The sequence below is a fragment of the Bos indicus genome, chromosome 19 (assembly GCF_029378745.1).
Source record: "Bos indicus isolate NIAB-ARS_2022 breed Sahiwal x Tharparkar chromosome 19, NIAB-ARS_B.indTharparkar_mat_pri_1.0, whole genome shotgun sequence".
Taxonomy (NCBI): domain Eukaryota; kingdom Metazoa; phylum Chordata; class Mammalia; order Artiodactyla; family Bovidae; genus Bos; species Bos indicus.
In genome coordinates, this window is record NC_091778.1 from 25,358,199 (window position 1) to 25,374,068 (window position 15,870).

The following is a 15,870-nucleotide window of genomic DNA, read 5'->3' on the forward strand; positions in this document are numbered from 1 at the left end:
AACTCTGCTCTGCAAATATGAGCAATTCATATGTGGTATAAATAATTTTAATGAAAAGTATATTTTTGCTTAAAAAGAAGAATGAATATATTGACATGAAAAGATGTACAGCACATATTGCTGAATTTAGAAAGTGGTGATGATGTGACATGTAATGTGTATCGGGCAAAAAAGTGCTGGGGAACAACCCCCAAGTTTTAGGTGGTGATTTCCACTGCAGAGGAGAATTGGACTGGGCAGGGGGGTGGGAAATGCAGAAGGACTTTCAGTTTCTACTCCATTTACTCTTTTTTTTTTCATATTGTTTATTATTTTACTTGCAATCCTATAGAATGACCTACTGGGATGAAAGAGGATATTTTTTTGGTGGGGGGGGAGCATTCCAGGGATTGAACAATGCCCCCAGAAGTAGAAGCGTAGAGTCTTACCCACTGGACCACCAGGGAAGTCCCTCTATTTACTCTTATTTGAAGTTTCTCACTGAATTCTGTGGCTTGCCAGGTGGCTCAGTGGTAAAGAATCCGCTTGCCAATGGAATCACCGCAGGAGACTTGGGTTTCATCTCTGGGTCAAGACTGTCTCCTGGAGGACGAAATGGCAACCCACTCCAGTATCCTTGCCGGGAAAATCCCATGGACAGGGGAGTCTGGCAGGCTGCAGTCCACAGGGTCACAAAGAGTCAGACACAACTGAGAGACGGAGCACACATTCACTGAATTCTGTAATATAAAAAAAAAATTTTTTTTTAATAAATGCTATTGGTGGATACAGGAGTGGGAGGAGTAAAATGAATTGACTGCAACATTTTCTCTCCAGCCTTCAAAGTGTCCTCTGTCATCCTCATCTTTGAGGAAAAAAAAAATAGTAAGTTGCTTATCCATCCAATATAAGGCCACTGGCTTCACTTGATGTAGACTCACAGGCTCCAGAGAGACATAAAGTAGTTATTGGTCATCTTAGCCATGCTGCCTCTTCTGAGATGAGAGCCAAACCCAAGCATCTCTAGCCTAGGAAAATACTCCCAGGGGATCTTTCCCCTCATCCCATCTCCTGGCCCTGAAAATTCAAATTTCACCCTCCATTCCACACGAATGCCTATCTTACACCAGCACCAGCACACCTTCTCCCCCAAGACCCTGGCACCGCTGCCTAGTTTTGAATCTTTTTATGCAATTCCAGTCAAAGGTAGTGACTCATTTTGGTGATGACTCATGTAGATTTTCGTGATTCCTTGTGCCACAGATATAGAGTCATGGCCTCTGGGAGCTTAAAGAAACCTCTAGAGATATTTTGGTCCAACCACCCTGACTTCAGAAAACTCACATCCAGAGAAACTTGTTCCAAATGTTCTTGGCCTTCAACACAAATGTGAGCTTATTGAGGACAGCCAGATCCATCTGCTAAGCTCAGCTAATGTCATTTTATAAACCATAAGCATCTATGACACATATGCCTACTTGGACAAGTTCTCAGAAACATTTTCACATTGCTTCTTTCTCCCACACCCATGTCAGTATCTAGAGGCCCACCATGTGTGTCACAAAGATAAAGGCACTGTTAGAACCCAAGAAAATTATGAAAGGAGTATGATTCCTCATTATACTTCTGGCACATGACAATATTCACAGAGCACTTTGAAATCTGTGTTCTCATTAGAATTTTGCATCTGCACAGTTGAGTCTCATCCACAATGAGGACCAGGATTAGAAAATATCAGTAAGAAGGCCAGTTTTTATTATCTTCACTTGGCAAATTTAAAAAAAAAAAAAAACAAAAAAAACAGAAGCTAAGCGATTTTCCAAAGGCCATGGGGTTAGTAGGGCTTCCTAGATGGTCCAGTGGTAAAGAATCTTCCTGTCAATGCAGGAGACACAAGAGACGCCAGTTCGATTCCTGGGTGGGGAAGATCCCCTGGAGAAGGAAATGGCAACCCACTCCAGTATTCTTGCCTAGGAAATACCATGGACAGAGGAGCCTGGCGGGCTACAGTCCATGGGGGTCCTGAGTGACTAAGCACGCATGCATATAAGGTTAGTTAGTAGGGCAGCCTGCAAGTGCTGACTCACAGCCCAGTATTTTTGCCTTCCTCCATGATTGCCTCTAATAAATCACCAAAGACTTCTGAACTAAACAGAGTGATGCTGACTCTCGGCATAATGAGTCTCAGAAATGGGAAAGGTACGACAGTTGAGAGAAGAGAGCCTTGCTTTCTAACCCAGCCTCTTCTACTTAAGGCCACATAAGCTTTCGAAGCCATTCCTTCCTTCCACATATCTTGCACCTTTGTTCATTCATCTGTTCTATGATAAATACTCAGACCCCCTCCTCCCACAGGATACCAAAAGCTCTGGGGGAAAAGGGGGCCTTAGGTAATTAAATTAAATGGACAGGTGATAAGGTTGAGAGCAGGAGGATATGACCAGGAATAACTCATGCACAGTGGAGCTCTGATGAATAACGGCTGATTCTTGGGCTGGCAACTGGAGAGATGCCCAGACTGGAGGCGGTAGCAGTGGTCCAGGCAGAGATGTGACAGCCTGAGAAGCAGTGGTCACTGAAACTGAAAGAAGTGAGCTTGGGAAGGAATCCTGGAACATCAGCCAGAAAATATCTAGCCTTGATTTCAGAGTTTATGTTTGTAGGATCTGAAGAGATTAGGATATTAAGGCCCTAAAAGACTTCAGACCTTTATTTGGTATTTACAAATAGTTGCCCAGGCCAGGATATATGGAAAAGCAAATATGAATCAAGCTTCCTCCATGTGCCGGGCAGCAAGCTGAGCAACCCATGCTCCTTGTTGCATTAAACTAGCTGTGATCAAGCAAGGTCAGCATTGGACCCAGAAGTTGGGAGACCTGGCTTCTGGGCAGACACTGCTATTTATTAGCTATGTGACACTGGACAGATCAGTTACCCTCCATGGGCCCCAGTTTCTCATTTATGAAACAGGAATCATAGCACACAATTCAAATGATTATTCTGAGAATTAAATAAATTGAAATACAGAATCAGTGTGTTGATAAGTATAATGTTCCCTGGTGGCTCTTTCCTGGTGGCTCTTCTCTGGTGGCTTACTTAGTAAAGAATCTACTTGCAATGCAGAAGACCCAGGTTCAATCCTTGGGTTGGGAAGATCCCCTGGGGAAGGAAATGGCAACCCACTCCAGTTTTGTTGCCTAGAGAATCCCATGGATAGAGGAGCCTGGTGGGCTACAGTCCATGGGGTCACAAGAGACTTAGAGACTAAACCAGCACCACAAGTATAATGTAGAAGGTGTTAAAAATCCATGGGGTTTTGAGTTGTGTCTTTCTAGAGTTTGTGGCCTCATGCTAGAAAGCACCAGAAGAGGAACTTACTGCCCCAAACTCCAGCCTTGCCCGATCAGTGTTAATGTCCTTTGTATCACCGTGGCCCTCACTTCCCTTGAATGAACTAGTGAAAGACTCAGAACAATAGAAGCTTCTGCCCTGCCGTGGACACTTGGAAGAGGGCATGATTAATTCCCTGGGTCCCGAAACACTTTGCTGACTTCTCAAGCTCAGCGGAGCCTCAAGAGATTCACCCATCTTCATGGATGTTCACCCATCCATCCATCTTTCTCACAAAGTTTCCCACTGAGACAGCGGTGATGGGGATGGGAATGAAGTCCTCGAACATTCCACAAACAGAATCCTCTAATTAGCTCCCAAATGAGAGCTCAGGATAACTTGGCTGAGAGGTGGCTGGGGATTTGCTGATTGTCTTCCGCATCTCTGCTAACAAGGCCAGAGGGAAGGGACACCCAGAAAAGATTTTGCTTTCATTTGTGTCCTTTAGAAAGAAATCAGACCTTAGAGAGGAGGGTGGAGGAGGCCAATTAGTGATGGATGGTTTCAGTAGTGTCCTTAACAAGATTCATTAGCAAAGTTGCCGATAGAGGGAAGATGTGTTCAAAACAAGGTTGCCCGGGTGTGAGTCAGCCTCTCTGCAAACACTTGCCGCCATTTCTTCACTTTTTTCTGACTTTCGGCATTTGTGCTTCCACCCCCGTCACACCCCAAAACTCTCCTGTCCACCCACCCCTCCTCCATCACAGCCTGGTTTTCTTCAATCCCATATTAAATAAATGTGCCTACTCTGTTGTATATATTGGCTGTATCATTTTATACCTGCATCAGGATTTCCTTAATCAACCCTATCCTAACCCTTTAGACTGTTTTCAGTTTTCCATTATTAAATGCAAAGTTTTATATATCTCTGCACAGCTGTTTCCTTGATCGGACCATATGCATGTATATATCTTCAAAACTTATGAATATTGACAAATTATCAACTAGATGCATTGCAACATTTGAATGTTCTGCCAATTCAATGCAAGAGAGCCCCTTTCCAGACCTTAAGCAACTTCAGGTATTATCATTTAAACCAGGGATCCCCCAACCCCCAGGAACCGGCCCACAGAACTGGAGGTGAGTGGTGGGCAGGTAAGCGAGCAAAGCTTCATCTAGCATCCCCATCACTTCCACTGCGACCTGAACTCTCCCCACCACTGCTTGCATTGCCACGTGAACCACTGCACACTCCCCTTGCCTGTGGAAAAAACTGTCTTCCATGAAATTGGTCTCTGGGGCCAAAAAGGTTGGGGAGCTGAAATCTTTACAATGTGATAATCCCTGTTTCCCATTACTGTTCTACGTTGCATTTTATTGTAAAGGTTCTTTTTCTTCTTCGAGTGCAAGTATTAACTCTTAGCTGCAACTATTTTCCTTATTTATATTTGCCTCTCATTAATGCGAATTGTGTTTTTGACATACAAACTTTTATCTTCTGTAGTCAAGTATATAAATATTTTACTTTATGACATCTTTCTTTGCTGCCATACTTGAAATTATTTTCCCCATCTCAAGTTTGTGTAAATACTCATCTGTTTTTCTACTATGTATTTTATAATTTTATTTTTTACGTTTTCCATTTTTCCATCCAAAATTTTAGTACACAATTTGACATAGGGATACAATGGTATGTTTTTTAACTCTATAGCCTGTGCTCCCAAGACAGCTCCCAATGACTTGAAGAATGCTTTCATTAAATATGAAATGTTTTTGTACACGTATCTCTGCTTCTGAACAGCTTTATACTCTGTCACACCATTCTGTGCTCGTGTCACAGTGTTTCAACCACTGTAGCCGTGGAACGGATCCGCAGGTCTGAAAATCTCATATTCACGTTGCATTCTCATACTCTTCCCTCCCAAATGTATTAATAGTTGATAAGTATCACATGTTCTCTCTTCCAGTTTAGCCATAGAATCATTTTTCCCACTGAAATCTTCTACCATTGGGGTCTTACTTAGAATTCATTGAATTTATAATTTGGGGTTGGAAGCTTTACAGTATTGGATCTTTGCATGGTATGATCTATCCATTGTTTCTAAAGAAAAGTTTTGAAGGTTTTTTAAAAAATGAGTTTCCCTGCTTTTATTAAATTTATTTCGAGATATGTAATATTTTTACTCTCATGAAGTGGATATTTAATACGAGATATGAATATTTTAAGACTCTTAATCTGTGTTGTTAAACTATCTACTAACAGAAAGGTGATGCCTTAATCGCCATTTAGAAGTTGTCCATATCCACTTTACCACATCGTCACAAATATTATTTTTAATCATTTCAAATTTGAGAGGCAAAAATATATTAAAAATTTACTTTGCATTTTCTGTTTCATAGTGAAGCTGAGTATTTTCTTCTACTAAACATGGTATTTTTCTCTTTTGTAAATTGTCTTTTATGTTCTTGCTTATTTATTCAGTGAGATGTCAGCATTTTCACTTCAATATTTTTATTTTTTAGTTTGCTCCAGATTTCTGTTAGATCATTACAGGTTATGGCAACCCACTCCAGTACTCTTGCCTGGCAAATACCATGGACAGAGGGGCCTGGTAGACCGCAGTCCATGGGGTCACTAGGAGTCAGACGCTACTGAGCGCCTTCACTTTCACTTTTCACTTTCATGCATTGGAGAAGGAAATGGCAACCCACTCCAGTACTCTTGCCTGGAGGATCCCAGGGACGGGGGAGCCTGGTGGGCTGCCATCTATGGGGTCGCACAGAGTCAGACACGACTGAAGCAACTTAGCATTAGCATATTAACGTTTTCATATTTTCTGCAAATATTTCCCCAAATTTGTTGCTTGTCTTTTAATTTTGGTAATTTTTACATATATTTAAAAAATGTTTATGTAGTCAGATCTACTAATCTTTTCCTTCATGCCTTCTTCCATTGCTTACATGCCTAGAATGCCTGCTATCGATGACAGTTATATAAATAGTCACTTATTTGTTCACTTGGGTTTTTAAAATTTGGAGCTTTGTATTTAACTCTTAAATCCATCCTGCATTTATTTTGGCACATCGTGTAATATAATATATACATCCAGGAGGTCTTTGTTTTTCAAATGAGCAAACAATAGCCTCAACAGGAGGGAATAATCCATTCCCTGCCCCACCCTCACTGATTTATAGTGCTTAATTTACGATGAGAATGCAAGTTGTTGCAACATCTTTGAAGATCATTTTGCCAGTATCTAATAAAGATGAAAATGTACACACCCTATAACCCAGCAGCCTCACTCTTAGGTTTATACTCAAGACAAGAGCACCCATGGGCACGCATATAAGAATGTCCACAGAAGCATTATTCATAATAGTCCACTGAAAACCCAAATGTCCATCATCAATATAATAGAAAAATATTCTGTTGTACATTAATACAATAGGGGGAATACAGTCATGAACATGAACTTGTTAAAAATTTATGAACAGAAAACTCATCTATTGATAAAGTCAGACCAGAAGGGGGAGCTCTCCAGCCCTGTGTGGATCCAGAGCCCAACAGAAAGACAGACTCCTGTTCTAGCAGCGACTCAGCCAATGAAAAACAATGAATTCTTTGTTTGCCACCGCCCTCCCAACTTCCTTTAGCCCGCATGATATTATTCTCCTTCCCCTGCCTTAGGGGGACTTGCACTTGGCTCTCCATGGTTGCAGACTCTGAACTGCAATTCTCTGCTGATCCTGAATTAACCCATCCTTGCTGGAGAAATGTCTGGCAGTCTATTTGTTTTAGGTCAACAAACTAAACCCATACCTGAATACTTGGAAGAATCTTGGAAGCATATTAAGGAAGAGAGAATATGTATTATATGAATTATATGTGTGTGTGTATATATATATATATATATATATATATATATATATATATATATGCTTTCCAGGTTGTGCTAGTGGTAAAGAACCTGCTTGCCAATGCAGGAGACATGAGGCGCAAGTTCAATCCCTGGGAAGATCCCCTGGAGGAGGGCAGGGAAACCCACTCCAGTATTCTTGCCTAGAGAATCCCAGGGACAAAGGAGCCTGGTGGGCTACAGTCCATAGGGTCACAAAGAGTCAGATATGACTGAAGTGATTTAGCATGCATGCACACACATATCATATATATGCCCCAGAAAAGTGTGTCCAGCTGGTCTGTCTTGGATCATAAGCCCATTCCTTAAGCCAGGGGAGAACCTGACTGTGAGAGCCTCTTCAAAGCTATCCACATGGAAGAAAGAAAAACGACACTACAGGAAACAGGGCAGGTAATTAAGACAGAATGAGTGCTATTAGAAAAATAAATATCTATTATAGCCTTTTCCTTATCTTTTAACTCATCATTTCTAATTTTTTTTTTCTCTTCAGTTTTCTGTAACCCTTTCTGTAAATCCTCTAGACCTTTCTACTCAAAGTGTGGTCAGCTACCTGGCAGCATCTGTGTTATGTGAAAGTTTGTTGGAAATTCAGAACCACAGGCTTTCCTCAAACCTTCTACATCAAAATCTGCATTTAAACAAGATATCCACATAATACATATGCACAGTGTGGAAGGAAAATCAGAATGGAGTTATATAGCTAAGAGAGCTCTCTCAAATGGAGCCAGAAGGCCATTGAAGAAGTGTGACGATGAATGTCGCAACCCAGATGGAGTCTGAACTTTGACCATTTACAGTAAGTCCCCTACATGCATACCTTCACGCTTTGAACTTGCAAAGATGTGAACGTGTGTTCCATCCCATTGGGCGGGAGTGAAACTGCATCTTACCTTCCGTCTCCCTTTGCTGATGATCCTTCAGCTCTACCATCTCCCACCTCCTCTCCCTCCTCCAACCAGTAACTCTTCCTGCCTGTTGACTCGATTCCAGCCCCTGAAGCCAGCTGTTGTACCGTACTACCTTACTTTTCATTGTATTGTAAGGTTAAAAAGGTTTTCTTTATTTTTTGTGTTTTTTTATGTATTGTGTGAAAAGTATTATAAACTTATTACAGTACAGTTTATACAGCCTATTGTGTTAGTTGGGTCCCTAGGCTGACTTTGTTGGACTTACAAACACACTCTCAGAATGGATCTCAGACATACTCTTTTGTCTTACTGCAGACAACCAGAAGATTTGCCCAATATTTCAGAAACTCAAAGTGTTTATTGGACCTGTGCCCTTAATAACTCCTAATAAACTCTCTCTCTTACAGACAAATACTTTCTTGCATCAGTGCGTGCTTAGTCACTTCAGTCGTGTCCACCTCTTTTTGACCCCTTGGACTGTAGCCCGCCAGGCTCCTCTGTCCATGGGATTCTCCAGGCAAGAATACTGGAGTGGGTTGCCATTTCCTTCTCCAGGGGATCTCCCCTACCCAGAGATTGAACTTGGGTGTCCCGCATTGTGGGAAGATTCTTTATCAACTGAACTACATCCAAGTTAATCCTAACTCTTGCCAGACAACTTTAACAACATTGTGGCTTTTGCCTTTCTAATTCCCCTGCCCCTTTCTCTTCCCTGAAACACTCATTTTACCCAAATCTGTGTCTCCAGAATTGCAGCTCCTAAGACCTCAAATAAACTCTTTCTTATTTGCAGCCTTCTCTATTTCTTGGTCAACAATGGTAAAGTTGGTAAAGTTAAAAATGGTAAAGTTCTTGAAGTTGGTTCTAGAGTCTTAATTCAGTTTTCTGCAGTGATAACCCTAATTCTTTACTTTAAAAAATGAGGAGGATGGGACTTCCATGGTGGTCCAGTGGTTAAAAATCTGTTTTCCAATGCAGGAGACATGGGTTCAATCCCTGGTCAGGGAACTAAGATCCCACATGCCATGCCGCAACTAAGCCCATGCTCAACTAGAGAGCCTACCTGCCATAAATACTGAGCCCACATGCTCTAGAGTCCAGGCTCTGCAAAAAGAGAAGCCATAAGCTGCCACAAAACAAAGCCCACACACTGCAATGAAGATCCAGCATGGCCCCCCAAAAAATTTTTTTGAGGAGATGATTTTCCCAAGAACTTTTCTGCTGAACCCCTTTGCAAGCTTTTCTTGGTTTAATAAGATCTTTCAGGATCACTGAGAACATGCCTTAGAGCTTTTAAGCATTCTCCTGTGTCCTCCATTAAGTCTGCCCCAATGAGAACCATGTATTCAGAATATTCAGCTTGGCTCTCCCTCCTAGCCGTCTACTAACCTTCCTTTGTTGATCCTTGCCTGCAGGAGTCCAGATTTAGAGCACTGGAAGCAAATATGAATTCCTTAAGCTTCTATGCTGGTCCAGCTTCATAGAGTCCTGGGTGGAGTGGGGTGGTGGTAAGATGTCAGCTAATGGGCTGACAGTGCCTCCAAAGAGCAGTGTGGGAAAGCCCTCTGTGTTCTCTGGGTTATCATCAGGTCCAAACCTCAACTCTGGGCTTCCCAAGTGGCGCTAGTGATGAAGAACCTGTCTGCCAATGCAGGAGACCAAAGAGATGAGGGTTCAATCCCTGGGTCAGGAAGATCCCCTGGAGAAGGGCATGGTAACCCATTCTAGTATTCTTGCCTGGAGAATCCCATGAACAGAGGAGCCTGATGGGCTACAGTCCAGAGCGTTGCAGAGTCAGACACTACTGAAGCGACTCAGCACACACAGCACAAACTTAAACTGTGTCTGTGGGCTTTGCATAACCCTGGGGATGGGAACACGGCTCTTGGGAAAGTATGAGAATGGGAGGACCTGCTCTATGATAGCGTCTCTCTCTCTCTTTCTTTGTCTTTCAAGCTGTTATTTAAGGGCACTGATCCACAATGGATTTTGGATCTTGTTGAACGCCGCCATGACCATAGACTGCACATTTTCATCAAAAGCAGTGATCTTCTCCTCCAGTATATCTGTTCCAACTTCATCATCTTCAACTACACACGTATTTGAAGTTTTTTAATTCCATACCCCACAGGAACTAGTTTAGAAGAGGCCCAGACTAAGCCTTCTGCTTAAATGCTTCTGATGCACTTCTCCAGTTTTGCCATACTTGTCTCATCATCCCCAGGGTTCATGTCTAGTAAGACAGAAGACTTGGCAACAAGTGATGGTTGTTTGGCTTTCTTTGACTCATACTGTGCAAGGGGTTCTTCTCTTAGCCTCTTGGCTTCTTCACTTTCCTCCTCCTCATCAGATCCAAAGGGATCAATGTCCTCATCATCTTCATTATCTGTAGCTCCACTTTCTGTGGTGCCTTGCACATTAGCAGGGCCATATTTGCCCAAAGCTTTCTTCACCCCTGGCAGACTGGTATTTTTGTAAGATTAGATGTGATTATACCTTGGGCTTCCCTGGTGGTTCAGACAGTAAAGAGTCCACCTGCCAATGCAGGAGACCCAGGTTCAGTCCCTGGATTGGGAAGATCCCTTGGAGAAGGGAATGGCAACCCACTTCAGTATTCCTGCCTGGAGAATTCCACGGACAGAAGAGCCTGGTGGGCTTCAGTCCATGGGGTCGAGACTGAGTGACTTTCACTTCATATACCAACATATGGCATGACACAAGTCAGGAGGTGGTGGGCCCGAGACGGCTTCAAATTCTGCCATGTTTGCTTGTGATGACATAGACCCCCAGATGTAGCTCGTGTCTTCCAAGGAGCCATTCAGCACCCAGAGGTGGGCAGGGCTTTTCAGGTTTTCAAAACCCATGATGACAACTGACAGAGAACTGGGTGGCAGCGGAGGAAAAGGGAAGCACAGGCAGTTGCCGCCGAGCACTAAGAGGGATAAAAAGGAGTGACAGCATCTCTGTTTGACACTTCACATGCATTTACACCCACCCTCCATCTCTTTTGTGACCCTCTTTTGTAAACCCTATGAGATAGAGTTATTCTTTCAGAGCCTCTTTATTTTCCCTGTCCCATGATTTTAAAACTTTGATCTTGAATGTTCCCAAAATATCATAGAGGCAGGAATTTCTGGGTCTAGTACACGTCTCTTGTGGGTGAGTCCATTTTGCGGATGGATATCACTGAGTTCTGCCAACCAGGTTTAAATTCCCATTAGTGAATTTTGTCACACTAACTGTAAATCTTTTATTGGTTCTACTGGTATCAACCACTGGATAATAGGAACACACACTGTGTTCTGAAGTTTCTGCCCTCATCTCATTAAATGTCCATGTGAGTGAAAGTTGCTCAGTCATGTCCAACTCTTTGCAACCCCATGGAATATACAGTGCATAGAATTCTCCAGTCCAGAATACTGGAGTGGGTAGCCTTTCCATTCTCCAAAGGATCTTCCCAACTCAGGGATTGAACCCAGGTCTCCCACATTCCAGCCAGATTCCTTGCCAGCTGAGCCACAAGGGAAGCCCAAGAATACTGGAGTGGGTAGCCTATCCCCTCTCCAGCGGATCTTCCCAACCCAGGAATCAAACCAGGGTCTCCTGCATTGCAGGTGGATTCTTTACCAGATGAGCTACCAGGGAAGCCCAAATGTCCACAGATTATTTTACTTGGCAGAAAGTGAAGAGGAACTCAAAAGCCTCTTGATGAAAGTGAAAGTGGAGAGTGAAAAAGTTGGCTTAAAGCTCAACATTCAGAAAACGAAGATCATGGCATCTGGTCCCATCACTTCATGGGAAATAGATGGGGAGACAGTGGAAACAGTGTCAGACTTTATTTTTGGGGGCTCCAAAATCACTACAGATGGTGACTGCAGCCATGAAATTAAAAGACGTTTACTCCTTGGAAGGAAAGTTATGACCAACCTAGACAGCATATTAAAAAGCAGAGACATTACTTTGCCAACAAAGGTCCATCTAGTCAAGGCTATGGTTTTTCCAGTGGTCATGTATGGATGTGAGAGTTGGACTGTGAAGAAAGCTGAGTGCTGAAGAATTGATGCTTTTGAACTGTGATGTTGGAGAAGACTCTTGAGAGTCCCTTGGACTGCAAGGAGATCCAACCAGACCATTCTAAAGGAGATCAGTCCTGGGTGTTCTTTGGAAGGGATGATGCTAAAGCTGAAACTCCGGTACTTTGGCCACCTCATGCAAAGAGTTGACTCATTGGAAAAACTCTGATGCTGGGAGGGATTGGGGGCAAGAGGAAAAGGGGACGACAGAGGATGAGATGGCTGGATGGCATCACTGACTCGATGGACGTGAGTCTGAGTGAACCCTGGGAGTTGGTGATGGACAGGGAGGCCTGGCGTGCTGTAATTCATGGGATCGCAAAGAGTCGGACATGACTGAGTGACTGAACTGAACTGAACTGATATATAATAATTAAATATATAACAATATATTATTATATAATAATATATAATATATAAAGTATATAATATATTATATAATATTCTATTGTAATTATATAATGTATATAATTATATTAAAATTATATAATACATTATAGAATGTAATATATATTATATAATAAATTATATTATATAATTAATTATAATTCTATGTTAATTATATATAATATAATATTTATGTAATATAATATTATATATATATATTATAATAATATAAGAATTTAAAATGTCCATAGATTATTTTAATTCTGTAGGTAAAAGCCATTGCAGGAAATAAGGGCTATTATTTTTAGAGGAAATTGTTCCATCTGAAGCTGTAGGTTCAGTGTGTCTGTGGGAGGAAAGAGTTCAGGAACCTCCTTCATCACCATCTTGAACTGGAACCACCTATTATTTTTAAAATACACCACATTAACAAATTGAAAAATAAAAGCCATATGATTACCTCAATAGATGCAGAGAAAGCTTTTGACAAAATTCAACATCCATTTATGATAAAAACTCTCCAGAAAGCAGGAATAGAAGGAACATACCTTAACATAATAAAAGCTATATGACAAACCCACAGCAAACATTATCCTCAATGGTGAAAAATTGAAAGCATTTCCCCTAAAGTCAGGAACAAGACAAGGGTGCCCACTTTCACCACTACTATTCAACATAGTTTTGGAAGTTTTGGCCACAGCAATCAGAGCAGAAAAAGAAATAAAAGGAATCCAAATTGGAAAAGAAGTAACTCTCTCACTGTTTGCAGATGACATGATCCTCTACATAGAAAACCCTAAAGACTCCACCAGAAAATTACTAGAGCTAATTAATGAATATAGTAAAGTTGCAGGATATAAAATCAACACACAGAAATCCCTTGCATTCCTATATACTAATAATGAGAAAATAGAGAAATTATGAAATTAAAAGACGCTTACTCCTTGGAAGGAAAGTTATGACCAACCTAGATAGCATATTCAAAAGCAGAGACATTACTTTGCCAATGAAGGTCCGTCTAGTCAAGGCTACGGTTTTTCCTGTGGTCATGTATGGATGTAAGAGTTGGACTGTGAAGAAGGCTGAGTGCCGAAGAATTGATGCTTTTGAACTGTGGTGTTGGAGAAGACTCTTGAGAGTCCCTTGAACTGCAAGGAGATCCAACCAGTCCATTCTGAAGGAGATCAGCCCTGGGATTTCTTTGGAAGGAATGATGCTAAAGCTGAAACTCCAGTACTTTGGCCACCTCATGAGAAGACTTGACTCATTGGAAAAGACTCTGATGCTGGGAGGGATTGGGGGCAGGAGGAGAAGGGGACAACAAAGGATGAGATGGCTGGATGGCATCACTGACTCAATGGATGTGAGTCTGAGTGAACTCCAGGAGTTGGTGATGGACAGGGTGGCCTGGTGTGCTGTGATTCATGGGGTCGCAAAGAGTCAGACATGACTGAGCGACTGAACTGAACTGAACTGAAGGAAACAATTCCATTCACCATTGCAATGAAAAGAATAAAATACTTAGGAATATATCTACCTAAAAAACTAAAGACCTATATATAGAAAACTATAAAACACTGGTGAAAGAAATCAAAGAGGAAACTCAAAATGGATTAAAGATCTAAATGTAAGACCAGAAACTATAAAACTCCTAGAGGAGAACATAGGCAAAACACTCTCTGACATACATCACAACAGAATCCTCTATGACCCACCTCCAGGAATATTGGAAATAAAAGCAAAAATAAACAAATGGGATCTAATTAAAATTAAAAGCTTCTGCACAACAAAGGAACTATCAGCAAGGTGAAAAGACAGCCTTCAGAATGGGAGAAAATAATAGCAAATGAAGCAACTGACAAACAACTAATCTCAAAAATATACAAGCAACTCCTGCAGCTCAATTCCAGAAAAATAAACGACCCAATCAAAAAATGGGCCAAAGAACTAAATAGACATTTTCTCCAAAGAAGACATACAGATGGCTATCAAACACATGAAAAGATGCTCAACATCACTCATTATCAGAGAAATGCAAATCAAAACCACAATGAGGTACCATTTCACACCAGTCAGAATGGCTGCAATCCAAAAGTCTACAAGCAATAAATGCTGGAGAGGGTGTGGAGAAAAGGGAACCCTCTTACACTGTTGGTGGGAATGCAAACTAATACAGCCACTATGGAGAACAGTGTGGAGATTCCTTAAAAATCTGGAAATAGAACTGCCATATGACCCAGCAATCCCACTGCTGGGCATACACACCAAGGGAACCAGAATTGAAAAAGACACGTGTACCCCAATGTTCATCACAGCACTGTTTATAATATCCAGGACATGAAGCAACCTAGATGTCCATCAGCAGATGAATGGATAAGAAAGCTGTGGTACATATACACAATGGAGTATTACTCAGCCATTAAAAAGAATTCATTTGAATCAGTTCTAATGAGGTGGATGAAACTGGAGCCTATTATACAGAGTGAAGTAAGCCAGAAAGAAAAACACCAATACAGTATACTAACGCATATATATGGAATTTAGAAAGATGGCAACAATAACCCTGTATACGAGACAGCAAAAGAGACACAAATGTATAGAACAGTCTTTTGGACTCTGTGGGAGAGGGAGAGGGTGGGATGATTTGGGAGAATGGCATTGAAACATGTATAATGTCATATACGAAACGAATCGCCAGTCCAGGTTTGATGCAGGATACAGGATGCTTGGGGCTAGTGCACTGGGATGACCCAGAGGGATGGTATGGGGGGGAGGTGGGAGGGGGGTTCTGGATGGGGAACATGTGTACACCCGTGGCAGATTCATGTTGATGTATGGCAAAACCAATACAATATTGCAAAGTAAAAAAAAAAAATACAAAGAAGAAAATACTTATAATCCTACTATTGTCATTTTACTATACTACCTTCCATTTTCTCCCCAGTGTTATTGAGATACAATTGACCTATACATTCTTTTTTTATATAATAATTTTAAAAAGTTGCTTGACTCAGATGTCAACTGGGGCCCTCCTGAACTGCCTCGGACTTTCAAACTTTCAAAGATCACACCTGGGGAAAATTCCAAGTCTGCCACAAGACTTCTGAGGCTTCCTGGAAAATCTTACAAAATCTTGACTTCCGCTGGGGTTCTTCTGCTCACAGAGAGGCAGACTTCCTGCTGCATCCCCTCAACCCAGACCTGAAATAGACGCCTCCTTTGAATTCACATTCTCAATTCAATCACCTCAAAAGTATCTCAAATTATGCAGAT

At 41.6% G+C, this 15,870-nt stretch overlaps 1 pseudogene; it reads right to left on the reverse strand.

Moving 5' to 3' along the window:
• Positions 1–10,096: 10,096 nt before the first annotated feature.
• Positions 10,097–11,001, reverse strand: LOC109573569 (elongation factor 1-beta pseudogene; annotated as a pseudogene).
• Between the last annotated feature and the right edge of the window lie 4,869 nt (positions 11,002–15,870).